This window comes from Zalophus californianus, chromosome 11 (genome assembly GCF_009762305.2).
Source record: "Zalophus californianus isolate mZalCal1 chromosome 11, mZalCal1.pri.v2, whole genome shotgun sequence".
Taxonomy (NCBI): domain Eukaryota; kingdom Metazoa; phylum Chordata; class Mammalia; order Carnivora; family Otariidae; genus Zalophus; species Zalophus californianus.
Genome location: NC_045605.1, coordinates 42,476,678 through 42,494,531, shown reverse-complemented (window position 1 = coordinate 42,494,531; position 17,854 = coordinate 42,476,678). Strand labels below are relative to the sequence as shown.

The window sequence follows — 17,854 nt, the reverse complement described above, 5'->3', positions numbered from 1 at the left end:
GAGGAAATACCAAAAATAAAGATGAATCGATCATGCTTCCTTTAACTGTAGCTCCCTATTTTCTAGTGCAGAAAGGGAATCCCAGTGCTTATTCTCTGTTTGCTAAAAAAAAATGATTAATTGTTGCTGATTAGCACTGTAGCTTGAACATTCTCCAGTTCAAGATGTGAAGGTGTTCAGATGATCTCAACTGACTCTGGGAAAAACTCTTTTCTGAACTAGAAACAAAAGATAATTTTTATACTTTATTTCCTGAAAGGTAGCATTTTGTTATTAAAGTTAGAAACACAAATTCAACTAATTGTAGTTTCAGGAGTCAAAGGTGAAGTCAACACTGATTAAATTAAACAAGTTTAAATTAAACCTAATCAATTTTATATGTCTTTAGAAAAATACACCTGTCAGTTTGGAGACAGGATGCAAGGAGGCTATTAGCATAGAGATGAAGTGCGTGTGTGTGTATTACAGTTGTGGAGTCATGGAGAGAGAGACACACAGAGAGAGAGAATGGGAGAGATTGAGATTCTATATGTGCTTCTGGACCAATCAGCTAAGAAATGTTACTATGGAATCATCCTAACTTTTACTCCCTGCCCCAATCTTTAAGCTTGTCCACGTAGTCTAATTCTGATTGGGAACACTATTTGAAACAAAAAGGATGGAGAGAACTCTCTTGTCCCATTTTCTTGTTCCATAGCATAAACCCAACCTGTTTATACTTATCATGCCTACGTTTGTACTGGGACTAAATTAATAGGTAAATTAGATAGAGTTCAAGCACACAAGCTTTTGTCTAAAGGCTCCTTTTTTTTTTTTCCTTATCATCACAGAAAAGTGACTTTTCTTTCTCTTTTTTCTTTTTTAAAAGCTTATAGAAACATGAATGTGGACACCTTGCAAGCCTTTCAGAATGTACTCATCTGCTCCATCTGTATGAACCACTACTTAGACCTTGTCACCACTGACTGTGGGCACAGCTTTTGCAATCTCTGCCTATGCCTCTGCTAGGAAGAAGCCCAAACCCCAATGTGCTGCCCTGAATGCAGGGGAGTTTCAGAGAAGTCAGACCTCAAAACATATATTACACTCAAGAAGCTGGCTTCCCTTGCCAGACAGGCCCAAGCTTACCATGTCAGCAGCTCCGAGGAGCAGATCTGTGTGCTGCACAAAGAAGCAAAGGGGCTCTTCTGTGAGGTTGACAAGAACCTGCTCTGCACACCCTGTTCTGAATTAGCAGAGCACGTGGCTCATAGCCACAGTCCGGTACAGTGGGTTGCTGAGGAATACAGGGTAAGTGACGCCTCTAAAGCCATTTGGAATCTTACAGTCTTCTAAATCGGAGAGCAAGATCAGGAAAATGATAAGGAAGTTGACTTGAGTGGAGATAGCAGAGGTGGTGATTTTTCAATAGAAATACCAAGATGTACATGCATCTTTTCAATGCTGCTGACCAATGTTGACACTATAATCATAGCTATGTTGAGCCTCTAAGAAGGGAAATGTCCTTAGAAACATTGTCCAAATATGTGCAGTTGATGCCACTGTGGGGCAGGTGGCTAGTACTGGGATCCCTGGCTTCTGATGCAAGCTTGATGTCTTCACAGTCAAATTACATAAAAATCTGAATGTTAATTTCTCAGAAAATAGATTATATTATCTACAGAGTACCCTCAAATCTCTATTATGTTTGTCACCTCTGATATCCCAAATATTAGAATCAAATTAGATTCATGGGGAGAAATCTGATCTCTCCATGCTAACTCAAGATTGCAGTTTTCTCAGCCACTGACTTTTCCCATAGATAAGGGGATAAAATCTATAATATCATCTTCTGTCTTGCTAAAGCTCATGGTTATTTTGCAGGAGAAATTTCTGAAGAGAATGGGCTCTTTATGGAACATGACTCAAGAAACACAAAACGATCTGAATCAAGAAGCGAGCAAAATCCAGTCATTTGAGGTAAGAATGAAAATATTCTGTTTTTATGCAGATTGACATAATGCTGGTTGAGACTAGTAGCTAAATTTAAGTTACCAACTAAAGGATAATTTTTTTCCAAGAAAAAGTAGTTGTTTCAAATGATGTATCAGTAATCACAAATATACAGGCCAACAAAAGCTAGTGCAAAAATGCTAGATATACTAGCATCCCATATAGGGATAACTAAGGCATGAAAGGTATTCCTAATCCAACCTTGAAGGTTTGGATAAAACTTCTCAAACACTGAGTTTAAGAAAACATTGCAATAAATTTGAGGTGAATAGAGGAGAGCAATAGTGTAGCTCCTGGAGGAAAACTAGAGAATTTATTTAAAAATCTATAAAATATGATGTATACATAAATATTTTTAAATATTTAGGAAAATCGGTCAAAAGAACAAGAGAAAAAAAGAGCTTCCAGTAAGAAAGGAAATAATTGATGGAGTATCACAGCTAGAGAGCCTGTGTAGTGGGGAACCCCCACTAAGTTTAGTTAATTAGATGAAGAAGATAGAATTTGTGGTGTTTTCCTAGAAGACTGGAGTCGTGTCCATGTGGACTCGGGAAAGGGCAGTCTACCCCTTCTCCCAAATGCTGGGCCTGTGCCAAAGGTCCTCAAAACTCCCACACAGTGCCCCCTCTGTCCCTGCACTGGCCTCTCAGCAGCCCCCTCATCCTGGAAACCCTTCTCCCATGGGAAGAGTGGTCTGGGGTAGGAGCCAGGTGAGAAGCCACCTGGCCTGACTTGACCTGACTTTTGTCACACTGTACTCATTTTGACTGAATAAAAGTTGTGTTTGATTCAAACAAGGGAGGAGTCTTAAGAACCTAGAGAAAGGGTGAACGGAAAGGACCAGCAAATATTCAAGACATGTGGAGATGTAGGGCACAAAGTTTGTCAAGTACTTTCTTGATGACACTAAGGAAATAGAACTCTCTGTTGAGAGGGAGGATATGTAACCCTTTGCATCTACTATCTCTTCAGGACTATGTGGCCTTAAGGCAGGTGATGATCAAATCACAGTATCAGAAGATGCATCTATTTCTCCATGAAGAGGAGCAACTCCATCTGGAGACACTGGAGAAAGAAGAAAAGGAGATTGTCTAATAACTCAAGGAAAGTGAACTCAGAATGACCCAACAGAAAGAAAGCCTGAAAGAAATGTATAGAGAGCTGACTGAGGTGTGCCGCAAGCCTGACATGGAGCTATTCCAGGTGAGAAGGGAGGGTCCATCCTCACAGGCAAGAATCCTTTTTTGGGCAATGTTGCCTTGACATGGAAATGTTACCCACATATACCATTACTCTCAGCTAAGTGATACTGTTCATTGACTTCCATCATTATGTCTGTCCAACTATTTATTTCCTCATATCCTGGTAATTCTTGGGAGATTTTTGCCCTCTTAGTAGCTCACCTAGGACAAAATTATCACTGTGTAATCAGGAGTACTAACCACACAGATAAATTATCCAAAATCAGAAAAAACCTGTAACCAGAAAAAGATTAACTTTGTTGAGGTAATTCTCAATTTATGTTGCCTTAATCCATTGTCACTCTCTGTCTCCAACCACCACCACCCCCCACCCCAACCAGCCCCAGAAGTAACTTGCTGAAGATACTGTTTTGCCCTTTGCTTAGGCAAGAATTGTAGAATTTGATAATCAATTTCAATGCACTCCATAATTTTTTTTATATCTAAGTTCACTGTTTTGCTTTCATTGTTATTGTAAATGGTCAGATCTCTTCTTGGGAATAAGACTGGGTGCTGAGTGACAGTGGAAACCTAAATCATAATGCATCACTACACAGCCCCTTCCTGACTTCCTGACTTCCTGACTTCCTTCCTTCTTTAATACACCCCAAAGAAGCCTATCATGCTTTAGTGTAGGTTCTATTATGAAGGTAGTTTCTGATTGTTCCTTAGAGGGCAATAAGAGAAAAAATACATTATTTAAACAAACAAGAATACTAGAGAAGATGCAAAAGAACAAAACTCTCATGATTAACATTACTTTTTTTCCTTGCAGGACTTGGGAAATGTATTGCAAAGGTGAGTTTGAACTAATGATTTCTGATTACTGAGTAAGTCTCTTGTTCTTGTACATGTTTTGAGCTCTTAACGTAATCCTCTGTGGCTACTTTCTATTTTTTTAATAAAATTTATTTAATTATTTTAGAGAGAGTGGGGGAGAGTGTCAGAGGGAGAGAGAGAGAATCTTAAGCAGACTCCCTGCTGAGCATGAGTCTGACGTGGGGCTGGATCCAATGAGATCATGACCTGAGCCAAAATCAAGAGTCGAACACTTAACCAACTGTGGCACCCAGGCACCCCTACTTTCTATTTGTTTTAAAAGAAGCCTGAAGTCTTTCTGCTCCTTGGTCTCAGGAGGTTTCTTATTATGTGGCTGAATTCAAATATACTTAAAAACCATGTGACCTTCCACCCACTCCCCACCCAACTGCTCCAGCCTCACCACAATAAACCTTACTAAAGGAATTTTTCTAAGGTGTCACAGAAGAGGTCCCTACTCTAGAGCCTTGGATGTGAAAAGACAGGAAAGAGGAAGATTTCCTAAGAATGGAAGGGGGGTATATTTTGTTCCCAGCAGTAAGAATAGCACATCCTGTTGTAGGCAAGGCCTCAGAGGGAATGGCTTCCTGGTGCCCACAGGGGGTCAGACCCTCAGGACCAGGGCTGCTAGGCTACAATTAGATTCTCTTGCTGGACAGAAAAGAGCAAGGCTTTCTGGTTCAGTGGGCTTTCCTCTTGTAGACACTGAATGTATCATTAGTGACTACTTGCAGACTGGACTCCCAAAGGCTTTGCCTGAACTTTCTGTTCTCTGTAAGACCCCCAGGATCTTTGCTTTACCTGAGGTGGAGCAGAGGGAAAGAATGATCCTCAGTAATTTTAGAAATGGAATAATATCTGAGAAGAATGGGGAAGTTAGAATTTGATATAATTTAAATTTAGAAAAAAGGTAAGGCAACATAGACTATAACATATACCAAATTAACCAAAGTGGGAAAATTCTAATGAAAACTCTTTTATTAAAAGCTGCTACTTTTATAACAGTTGTGTGATTGACCTTTGGCCCAGAAGTATAACTGACATCATTCTTTACAGGACTGAATTGGCGCAGATGCACAAGCCTCAGCCAGTAAACGCAGAGCTCACTTCAGAGAACATCATGGGAATCCTAGATATACTGAACAACTTCAGAGGTAAGAGCCAGCCCTTTGCCAATCAGTCCTTGATCTCTTGAGTGGTTCTTCGGAATGAGCCTTCTTCCCTTTTAATTTTATTTATTTTTTGACATGAAAGTAGTATATGACTTTCCAAAGTTATTATCCCTTTTCTCTTTGAATAGTCATATTACAATGATCAAGACTAAATTTTCCAACTTACATTTTACTGCAAATGCAAAGCAAGATACATATTTTTAGTTACATCTGACACACAAACAGAGCAAGAGAAGAGCAATCATCAGGCTGGTCATGTGGTTAGGAAGAGCGAGACTATTTAGTTCTCAGAATAGCAAAAAATATTGTATGTTTATTCAATTTACTCCACTCCTAAAAGTTTAAATATGGCAGTGGTAGTTTTTAATTTGTTCTATATTCGAGTGCATTTATCATGCATTGTACAAAGAATATTTATTATTTATAAACTCAGAAAGTTTTGACAGAGAAAAAAACAAAATTGTCATTGGCAGGATAATTGTAATGTTATTAGATCAATCTCAAAACCCTGAAAGGTGAGGGATGTGTATATGAACAGGGCTCAACCATAGCAGGCCCACAGTAGAGAGCCTGTCTAGACAGCAGAGGGCTGAAACTGGGATTTGACTGAATTTGGGGTCTGAACAGATAATGTAAAACCAGAACATTCTTTTCAGAAGTTTCTAAGCTATGCATATGTAGATTTCTATCAAATTTTTGACATTTGAAAAATGTAACAAGTACCAGTTATATCCCAGTAAACGCCCATATAATAGCTAAGTGCTATCTATTTACTAAATAGTAATAAAGACAAACAACACAAGAAAAGTTTTCTAAAGTAAGAAAAAAAAATAGCTGTGTCCTGAAATAACTTATCCATATTGACATTAAATGACTGCTTCCCAGTTCATGATATGTCTGGATGTTTTTCTTTTTTCTGTATGATTGAAGGATTTCTGTGTGCTACAGAAACAGTGACAACTCTTGGTCTTCATAGGTAAGCCAATCTGAACTCTCTTTACTCTGTTTTTCATTGCTTCTGAGGGGAAATGAAGAAAGTAGTTGGTGGGTAGAGAGCCATGTCCCTTAGGACATGGAAATCCCATTTGCTGACCTCTTTTTTGCCTCTCTTTATAGTAGATAATGTTCTGAGTCAGGAAGCCACTGGTAGCTACAGGTGCCTTTCTAAGGATGCTGGAAGTGTGATGCTTAGAGTCACCCATCAAGGCATATCCAGAGAGTCCCATGGTGCCAAGAGCTTTGCAGGTCTGAGACCTCAGGTCTTTACCTACAGTCAGCATTACTGGGAGGTGGATGTCACGTGCTCCCCAAATTGGATTCTGGGAGTCTGTAAAGATTCCTTGACCAGTGATAATGATGGCATTATTCATCCTGTGGAAGCATTTCTTCTGTTTTCTTTGAAGATAAACAATTGTTATGGTCTCTCCACCAACTGCCCACCCCTAATTCAGTATGTGAAAAGGCCTCTGGGTCAGATTGGAGTGTTTCTGGGTTATGACAATGGAACTGTGAGCTTCTATGATGATTACAAATGTTCCCTCATATATAGTTTCCCTCATCTCTCCTTCTCTTTCCCTCTGAAGCCTTTCCTTTGCTTTGGTGCCCCCTGAAAAATCAAGTTTCATGAGCATTTATTTGACAAATTCCCTTGTCTGAGGGAATTCCTGTCCCAAAACCTTTTCATGTGAGGCCACAGGATAATAGTGGTCTTTGAGAACACTGTGACTTAAGACAACAGAACTATTGTATGTTTATAAAATGGTATAACCATGTTGAATTATAAATTTGTTTATTAAGTTTTCTTTTAACAAAAATTGTTTATTTTGGAGCATTTTCTGGAATATAATCAATGCCTTTTCCTATTTTTAAATAACAGTTTAGTGAGATAATATTTGCATACCATTAAATTCATTCCTTTAAAGTACATAATTCAGTGGTTTTGGTAATATCCAAAGAGTTGTTCAACCATCATAAATATTTAATCCCAGGACATTTCCATCCCCCCCCACAAAAAATCAAAAACCCATTAATATTTACTCCCTGACCACGTTCCCCTCCCTCCTCAACTGTAACACTAACTTGAGTCTTTATGGATTTTTGTCTACTATGTACACTTCATTCAAACTGAGTCACATAATATGTGGGTTTTTTGTATTTCGTTTCTCTCACTTAGTACAGTGTTTCCAAGGCTCCTCTGCATTCTGAGCAATGTGTTTTACTTGCAGATTTGAACCAAGCTGGGGTAGAAGAAATGCAGTGGTATATGTCTCAGTTTAATAAGTCAAAGGAGAGGTGCTTAGTCTTCTCTTCAAGTCTGACCTAGTTGGCTAGATGCAAGTATCTGACAGGCATTATCATTTCTCTAAACTCTAGTCACTCATCACATCTTGGCTGAAACAAGAGCTTGTTAATATCATTCTCTGCTCAAAGTGCAGTATCTGAAACACTCAGACCCTTGTTCTTCCTCATAAACTACAACGAGGGCCAAATTTCAGTGTCATGGCAATGTTTCAAGAAAACTTTTTCAGAAATAGCATAGAAAATGAATAGTTAACTCACAGGGACGCATATAAAGAGGCAAATGTTCATTTAGCATGTTGTACTGCTTCCTGTAAGTTCTGTCTATAAGGGATCCCACATTTGAACTTGTGATGAGAACATGAGGAACTATTTGCATATTTCTCATGTCAATGGAATGCAGCCTGGTATTTTTTTCTCCTCAGTAAAGTTAGTCTTGAACATGGGACTATAAATCTATAACCCTGTTACCAAAATTCCTTCCTTCTCAGGAATCATTTTTATGGACACTTCTAAAATTTGCAATTTTCTGTATGTTTTGTAAAATACAAGCCTTCATGAACAAAGCAAAATGTTTACCAAAGTAGTGGACAAATAACAGTAGGTAGAATATAATATAATGCAAATCAATAGATAAATACTAATTACCTATTAGAAAGAAACAGGCAAATATGATGAACAAATTCACAAATGAAGTATCCCGTGTAAATCCATACCACACAAGTAATGGGGAAATGCATTATTAGGTACTTATGGCATTTCCATGTTCCCCTGTTAGTTTGGAAAATAAAATGTTTAGGTATTAAATTTAAAAATAAAAAATTTTGATAATATTTAGGGTTAACTACAGTGTAAAATAAAGAGCATTTCCACAAACTAGTATGGTATTTTAGCACACAATTTAGTACCTGTCCTGTGAAGCAACTCTCAATTCCTTTTCAACTACTTTTGATAAGCACCAAACAACACAAGGAAATGTAAGAGATATTCACTAAAGCATTATAATTCCAATTATTGGAAAGTCTATAAAAGTCTGCTCTGGATTTGGTGACTTAATTATAAAGAACAAAATAGGAAAGGAGAGTATTAGTAACTTTACAGGAAGGAATCTGGCAAACAGTACCTTAACTAAATGATCGAATTTAATATCATTACTGATGTCATGTGGATACCATGACTTGATGTGATGAGTCTGGCACTTTATCTCCATGGTCTTCCTAGCTAACAATGGATCCATAATCTACAAGAAAAAGACCAATGCCCAAAGAAATAGTTTTCCCCAAGAAGTAGAGGTAGTGACAGAAGGAAAATATACTCTAGGGAATATAAGACAGACTTTGTACCAAAGAATTTCCATCAAAATGACTAAGTCAGAAAGTATTTCCAAGATGATGAAATACTTATTTCTTCCAAGGGGAAAAGATGGTGGAGGAGTAGGGGACCCTATACCAACTGGTCCCCAGAATTGAGCTGGATATCTGCCAGACCACTCTGAACACCCATGAAATCAACCTGAGATGTGAGAAGATATATCTGGATCTCTACAAACAGAGTATCACAGGTAGTTGGTTCCAAGGTATGAAGCTGGGAGCCTTGATTCAACAGGCAGATATCCGAAGATAAACGGAAATGAGAGGGAGCTGTGGGGATCCTGCACCACCGGTGAGCAAAAGCCTCCTGAGCTGGGGATAGGGCACAGACTCACAAATCGGTAGCAGCAGGGAAAGGACTTTAGGGCAGCCCCCCAGACTGAAACCTGGAGCAGTGGGGCTGCATGTGGGAACTGGGGGTGGCTGGTGGTTTTAGAAGCACAAAGGGCAGAGACGTGCCCACGTGCCCCCATGCCCATACCTGGAGGCAAGGACTGGGAGCCCTGCTGAGGGGTGCACAACCCAGGACGCTGCAGTTTATAGCAGCACAGATACAGCACAGAGATAGTGTGGTCTGGAGAGCTCAATGAAGATCAGACTGTGATCTCTCTGTTCTGAGGCAGAGAGTTGGAAACAACTTCTTCCGCTCTGACTCTTGGAAGAAATGCGGAAAGCTGCCAGGGAAAGCCGCCAGAGAACAAAAGCCCCCCAAAAACGGTCTTCACTGAACCCATCACCCCCCCCACAGGGGGCAGGGCAATTCTGCCCAAACAGGTTTGCCTGAGTAACAGCATGGCAGGCCCCGCCCCCAGAAGACAGGCTGGGAGAACAAGATACTGACAACCCTAAGGTCCCTATAAAACAGGTGCATCTTGTTTGGGTTGTGGTCAATAATTTGGACTCTGTACATTCCTTCAACCCCTCAACAGAATGACTAGGAGGAGGAACCCCCAAAATAGGAAAGACTCAGAGACCGTGACTTCTGCCACAGATTTACAAATGGATACAGATATAACCAAGATGTTAGAAATGGACTTCAGGGTAACAGCTATGAAGACAATACCTAGAATGGAGAAATCAATTAATGGCAATATAGAGTCTCTAAGAGCAGAAATGAAAGCTGAATTGGCAGAACTTAAAAATGCTATCAATGAGATCCAATATAATCTAGATACTCTAACAGCTAGGGTAAACAAAGCAGAAGAACGAATTAGTGATCTAAAAGACCAATTGATAGAAAAGAAGGAAAAAGAGGAGACTTGGGAGAACCAGCTCAAAATCCATGAAAACAGAATTAGACAAATAGTGACACCATTAAATGTTCCAATGTCAGAATTATTGGAATCCTTGAGGGGGTGGAAAGAGAGAGAGGACTAGAAGATATATTTGAGCAAATTGTAGCTGAGAACTTCCCTAATCTGGGGAATGAAACAAACATTCCTGTCCTAGAGGCAGAGAGGACCCCTCCCAAGATCAAGGAGAACAGACCAATGCCCCAGCATGTAATAGTAAAACTCGCATATCTTAGAACCAAGGAAACGATCTTAAGGGCAGTTACGGGGAAGAGATTCCTTATGTATGGAGGCAGGAACATCAGAATAACGTCAGACTTATCCACAGAGACCTGGCAAAAGGGCTAGCAAAACATATTCAGGGTATTAAATGAGAAGAACATGCAGCCAAGAATACTTTATCCAGCAAGGCTGTCATTTAGAATGGATGGAGAGATGCAGAGCTTCCAAGACTGACACTGAAAGAATATGTGACCACCAAGCCAGCCCTGCAAGAAATATTAAGGGGGTTCTATAAAAGGAGAAAGACCCCAAGAGTAATATAGAACAGAAATTTACAGGGACAATCTATAGAAACAAGGACTTCGCAGGCAACATGATGACAATAAATTCATATCTTTCAATAATCACTCTCAATGTGAATGGCCTAAATGCTCCCATAAAATGGCACAGCACTGCAGACTGGATAAAAAGATAGGACCCATCCATATGCTGTCTACAAGAGACCCATTTTGAACCTAAAGATACATCCAGAATGAAAGTGAAGGGATGGAGATTCATCTTCCATGCCAACGGACTTCAAAAGAAAGCTGGGGTAGCAATTCTTATATCAGAAAAATTAGATTTTAAGCTAAAGATTGTAGTTAGAGACACAGAAGGACACTATATCATTCTTAAAGGGTCTATCCAACAAGAAGATCTAACAATTGTAACTATCTATGCCCCCAACATGGGAGCAGCCATCTACATAAGCCAACTGTTAACCAAAGTAAAGAATCATATTGATAATATATTAATTGTAGGAGACCTCAATACTCCACTCTCAGCAATAGACAGATCATCTAAGCAGAAAATCAACAAAGAAACGAGAGCTTTGAATGACACACTGGACCAGATGGACCTCATAGATATATATAGAACATTCCACCCTACAACAACAGAATACTCATTCTTCTCGAGCACACATGGGACTTTCTCCAGAATAGACCACATACTGGGTCACAAATCAGGTCTCATCTGATACCAAAAGATTGAGATTATTCCCTGCATATTCTCAGACCATATTGCTTTAAAGCTGGAACTCAATCACAAGAAAAAATTTGGAAGAAATTCAAACACTTGGAAGCTAAAGACTACTCTGCTCAAGAATGTTTGGGTAAACCAGGAAATCAAAGAATAACTTAAACAATTCATGGAAACCAATGAGAATGAAAACACATTGGTCCAAAACCTATGGGATACTGCAAAGGCGGTCCTAAAGGGAAAATACATAGCCATCCAAGCCTCACTCAAAAAAATAGAAAAATCCCGAGTTCAACAACTAACTTTACACCTTAAAGAACTAGAGAAAAGCAACAAACGATGCCTAAGCCACACATTAGAAGAGAAATAATTAAGATTAGAGCAGAGATCAATGAATTAGAAACCAGAAACACAGTAGATCAGATCAACGAAACTAGAAGCTGGTTCTTTGAAAGAATTAATAAGATCAATAAACCACTGGCCATACTTATCCAAAAGAAAAGAGAAAGACCTTAATTAATAAAATTATGAATGAAAGGGGAGAGATCATGACTAACACCAAGGAAATAGAAACTATTATTAGAAATTATTATCAACAACTATATGCCAATAAATTGAGCAGCCTGGAAGAAATGGATGCCTTCCTGGAAACCTATAAACTACCAAGACCAAAACAGGAAGAAATTGACAACTTGAATAGGCCAACCAGCAACAAGATTGAAGCAGTGATCAAAAACCTCCCAAGAAACAAGAGTCCAGGGCCTGATGGATTCCCTGGGGAATTCTACCAAACATTCAAAGAAGAAATAATACTTATTCTCCTGAAGCTATTTTGAAAAATAGAAACAGAAGTAAAGCTTCCAGACTCATTCTATGAGGCCAGCATTACCTTAATCCCTAAACCAGGCAAAGACCCCATCATAAAGAAGAATTTCGGACTGATAACCCTGATGATCATGGATTCCAAAATTTTCAACAAAATCCTAGCTAATAGGATCCAACAACACATTAAAAGGATCATCCACCACGACCAAGTGGGATCTATCCCTGGGATGCAAGGGTGGTTCAACATTTGCAAATCAATCAATGTGATAGATCACATTAATAAAAGGAGAGAGAACCATATGGTCCTCTCAATTGATGCAGAAAAACATTTGACAAAATACAGCATTCTTTCTTGATTAAAACTCTTCAGAATATAGGGATAGAGGGAATATTCCTCAATTTCATAAAAACTATCTATGAAAAGAACACAGAGAATATCATCCTCAATGGGGAAAAGCTGAGAGCCTTCCCCTTAAGATCAGGAACATGACAAGGATACCCACTCTAGCTACTATTGTTCAACATAGTACTAGAAGTCCTAGCAAGAGCAATCAGACCACAAAAAGGAATAAAAGTATTTAAATTGGCAAAGAAGAAGTCAAACTCTCTCTCTTTGCAGATGACATGATACTTTATGTGGAAAATCCAAAAGACTCCAACCCCAAATTACTAGAACTCATACAGCAATTCAGTAATGTGGCAGGATACAAAATCAATGCACAGAAATCAGTTACTTTCTTATACACTAACAATGCAACTGTAAAAGAGAAATTAGAGAAACGATTCTATTTACAGTAGCACCAAAATCTATAAGATACCTCGGAATAAACCTAACAAAGGGGTAAAGGATCCTTCCTCTAGGAACTATAGAACACTCATGAAAAAAATTGAAGAAGCCACAAAAAGATGGAAAAACATTCCATGCTCATGGATCAGAAGAATAAACATTGTTAAAATATCTATGCTGCCCAGAGCAATCTATACTTTCAATGCCATCCTGATCAAAGTTCCAATGACATTTTTCAAAGTGCTGGAACAAACAATCCTAAAATTTGTATGGAATCAGACAAGACCCCGAATTGCCAAGGAAGTGTTAAAAAACAAAAACAAAGCTGGGGACATCACGCTGCCTGATTTCAAGCTATATTTCAAAGCCATGATCACCAGGACAGCATGGTACTGGCACAAAAACAGACACATAGAGCAATGGAACAACTTAACGGTCTAGTGTAGGAACACAGAATTTGCTCATCACAGACAGACTCGGCAATCTACAATGCCCATGTTAAAGTGAAACCTTCTTCTCCCACCTCTTCATCTAGTGTATCCTACATATCAATTCACCCTCAGAAGAAAAAAATATCTGTTTTTCAGGGAAATCTCCACTGACTCTCAGGACCAAGATAGGCCTTTTTTTATATGAACTCTAAATATTCGGCCATTTCTTTTACAGTAGTATAAATTGCTAGAAAGAAAGGGTTCACTGACATATCACCAGCAGGTAACACAGTGTCTAAGAGAGAACATGCACCTAAATATTTGATGGGTGAATCAATTAATAAATGAGTGAGATGGATGCCTTATTGGCAGTAGGGTTTGATTACAGGATGCTACTCAATAATCTTTGCTATAGTTTACATAATATATATTCTGTTTGCCATATTCCATTTCTGAAAGGGAGATAGTTTTGAAATACATGTGATTCCGCACATTTGTGTTCAATAATGGAGAATAACCATTAGAAGAAATGTTATCAACCACTGAAAATGACACAGATGAACCAATGGGGATAGGAAATTTTGAGGATAATAGAGGATGAAGAAGGGACTTATTCCATGCTTTTCAAAGTTTCATTCAGTTTCCCCAGTGTCATAATCACCTAAGCTTTGTGTGAAGTGCCAATTCTTGGCCCACACCCAAGACCTACGGAATCAAAAATGTTGCATGTCAGGTGCCTGAGCGGCTCAGTAGGTTGAGCATCTGCCTTCAGCTCAGATCATTGTCCTGGAGTCCAGGGATCAAATCCTGTGTCAGGCCCCCTGCTCAGTGGGGAGTCTGCTTCTCTGTCCCTCCCCTGGCTCATGTGTTCTCTCTCAAATAAATAAAATCTTAAAAAATATTGCATGTGGGGGGCTGAAATCTGTGGTTTATCAGTCATTCCAGGTAATTCAGATGAATGCTCAGGTTTGAGAAACACTGAATGAGGCTGGTTTACAGATACAAAGCCTGAGTAAATTTCTTACACCTGAGAGTTAGGATATCACTAGACACAATTTGATTCAGTAGCGTTGACTAAACATTCTTCAATGAAAAAAGTGTAATAGAGGAGATTAAGATTATAAAGAGAATGTTCATGATTTCAAAAATAAAATGGATAATAGATTATTTTCATGGAAGATACACAGTCATATTTCTTGAATTGTGGACTACTTAAACAGAGGGAAAAAATTCCCTTCTTTATCTTGAAAAATACAGGAAACAGTACTAAAAAAAAACCCACTCCATTTATAGGTATGTGAAAAAGTAACGAGTTTAATTTACTTTCTTGAAGATTATTCAGAAAAGGCATTGTAATCAGATTTTTAGGTGTTATTTTGGGGTGTATTTCAAATTCTGGAAATATGATGAGGAAATTTCGACTTGTTACATGCAAATGTGTGCTAGATATTTAGCCATATAAATTTTGCATACATACAAATCTTGTACTAGATATGAATGTTAGTAATATTCGAGGATATCCTTTTACGGCTTAAAACATCATTAGGCATTCTGAGATATCAGTGGCAGATGTTATGGTCTCATGACCCTAGCAATTAAAAAGTGGGACATTGGTACAGGGAAAGACAAAAAATCCACAGAAACCAAATAGAAAGCCTAAGACTCATTTAATATATGGATACTTGTTGTTGACTGAATGGGCAGGCATTGCCAATGGATTAAAAAAGGGAAGCTCTCCAGTGAATATGCTGTGATAGTTCACAAAAATTAATTCCAGGTATGTTCAAGATGAAAAAGCAAATTCATCATTTTAAAAGAAGCAAATATAAGAAAATCTTTTTGATTGTGTGTTAGAGATGGATTTTCTCATGAAGAAACTACAAGCACAATTCAAATAGGGTAAATACTGATCAATTTAACTGCAAAAATTTTAAGGATTTCTATTCTCAAAAGACACTCTACTGGAAGTGAAATACTGAGAAAAAAATACTGTAAGGGATAAAGCTAGTAAAGGATGAGTATCTAATATATGTAAAGAATGTTTCCAATCTGGAAGAAAAATAGAGCCAGGGCTTTCCCCCTAAGAAAAACATCTGAAAACATTACTTCACAGAAAGAGAAGTAAGCAATAAATATGAAGATATTCTCAACCTCATTCATAGTTAGAGACATAAAATTAAAATGAAAATCACTGCCATCAGATGAACATTTAAAATATTAATATATTAAGTTTTGGTAATGAGGTGGAGCAACTCTCCTGGCTGAGCAGAGAGAAATTTGCAGGAGGAGGGGGAGAATGGTATGAGAGGCTCTATGTGAGTTGGGGGCAAGGCAGTGTCTAGGCAGGTTTGGGTGTGCTGGCTCCAATCTTCCCCCAAGTTCACCTGGAGGCTGAGGGTGAGCAGGAGGCCAGAAGGTGGCAGTGCCAGAGCCTGGAGACCAGGGATGCCTGTTGTGCCAGCGCTTGCGTCACAGGGAGCCAGGCGTCCCCCACAGGGATCAAGGGCGTTGCAGTTAAGCGGGTCATGCACGGAGGCTCTTGGCAGCTCTACTGTGGCTCTCCAACAGTTCTGGAAGCTACAGCTGGGAGACTGGAAGAAATCTCTTGCAGCTCCCACCACACCTTGCTACTGCGTATTTTAAAAGTTCAAAGTTCCTTCATGGAACACTACATCAAAAACTAATGATGTAATGTATGGTGATTAACATAATAATAAATTTTTTTTAAAAAAGTTCAAAGTTCCTTTTTCCTCCTGTTCTGGCCTCAGCGGCTCTAAATCCTGCATCTTCTAGACACACGCGGCACCATGGAGAGCACATTTCTGGAGCCCAGGCTGCCCGCCTTAGCCAAGCGCTGGGCCAAAACCGGGGTCCCTACTCTGCCATATGCCTGGTAGTGACAGTGGAAAGAGAAGGTGGCTGGCGCTTTGACAGTTTTGGAGACAGGTCACATTTGTTTCCAGAATGAATTCTCCTTAGGGTATCTGGTCCCAGGCACTTGGTGTGCAGTGTGGGATGCTCCCACCATGGACAGCATCCTGGAATCCCTAGCACTCAAAGGAATCAGAGATCTCTTATCCAAAATTACCCAGCAGTACCTGCCTGAAAGGTCTGATTTGGAAGTTCCTCATGCACTGGACAAGTGAGAGGGAGGCTGACTTTGCACCAGGGTTCAGCATCCCCTTCATGGGAGGATCTTACACCTGGGGGACACTAGATGAGACAGGGTAGTGATGGACCTTTGTGGCCAAGATCTTGGAGCTTCCTGACCTCCTCTTCTTGAAATGCCTGACATTTGACCCTTTTATCCTCAAAAGGCCACAACTCCCTGCTTCCTCCTCCCCCATGTAAAATCTGGTGTTTGGTGATGACTCAGAAGGGGCTTCTCTTCCTACCAGGTATTTCCTGATAAAGGGATCTATGGGGGGTACTCATCACACACACACACACACACACACACACACACACACACACACACACACACACACACACCCCTTGTAGTGGGACCCACTGCTCACTACACTACAAGTGCCTAGAACCTGGTCTCCAGAAACTCAGGCAAGACCCCAGCCCTATTCCACCACCACTGCCAATACCTTGGCTTGCATAATTCACTCAGGAAAATAAATACACAGTAAAAATCAAAAGGAGTTATTGTTTCTCAAGCCTAGCTGCTCTGAGTGCACACAAACATACACACACAGAGGGAGAGAGAGGGGGAGAAGAGAGAGGACACTACATAGCTACATCAAAAGAGGGAGACTTCAACAGATATTTTAATGAAAATAAGATAATATTAGAAGCACATTTGTGCCAACTAACTCAATAGTTTAGATGAAATGGACAAATCTATGAAAGAGACATAATACTAAAGCTCACTGAAGATAAAAATTGATGCATTTTCATAAATCTCTTATAGAAATAAATCTTTTATAAAAATAAAACTTCCATATCCATTAAAGAAATTGAAGTTTTAGTATATAAGCCTTTCCACAGATTTCTTTTTGAGCAAAAGGGAGTAGTGGGAACCTACTTTACTCTATTTTATACCAATTAGTAACCAAAAAAATATATTAGAATGGTATAGATAAAAAAAGATACAGCTTTCAGACCTTAGACAATAGGCAACCCAGGACAGTGAATCCTGAGAGAGAAGAAACAAATGAGGGGAACCCAATGTAGACTGGCTGAAGATTGCTGGCCTCAACACTGGGATAGGAAATCCTGAGTGGAGTTGTGAGTTCAGGGAGTTCAAGGAGGTTGGATTTCCAAGGACTAAGGATTGGTGGTGGGTCGAGCTACACAAAGACACACACACACAGAGAGAGAGAGAGAGAGAGAGAGAGAAAGACATCTGAGGAGGGCCCCACAGCTGGAGGCTATAG

At 39.3% G+C, this 17,854-nt stretch overlaps 1 pseudogene; it reads left to right on the top strand.

Annotated features, from left to right (window-relative positions):
• The first annotated feature begins 879 nt into the window (after window positions 1-879).
• On the top strand, window positions 880-6,834 carry LOC113915320 (annotated as a pseudogene).
• Window positions 6,835-17,854: the final 11,020 nt, after the last annotated feature.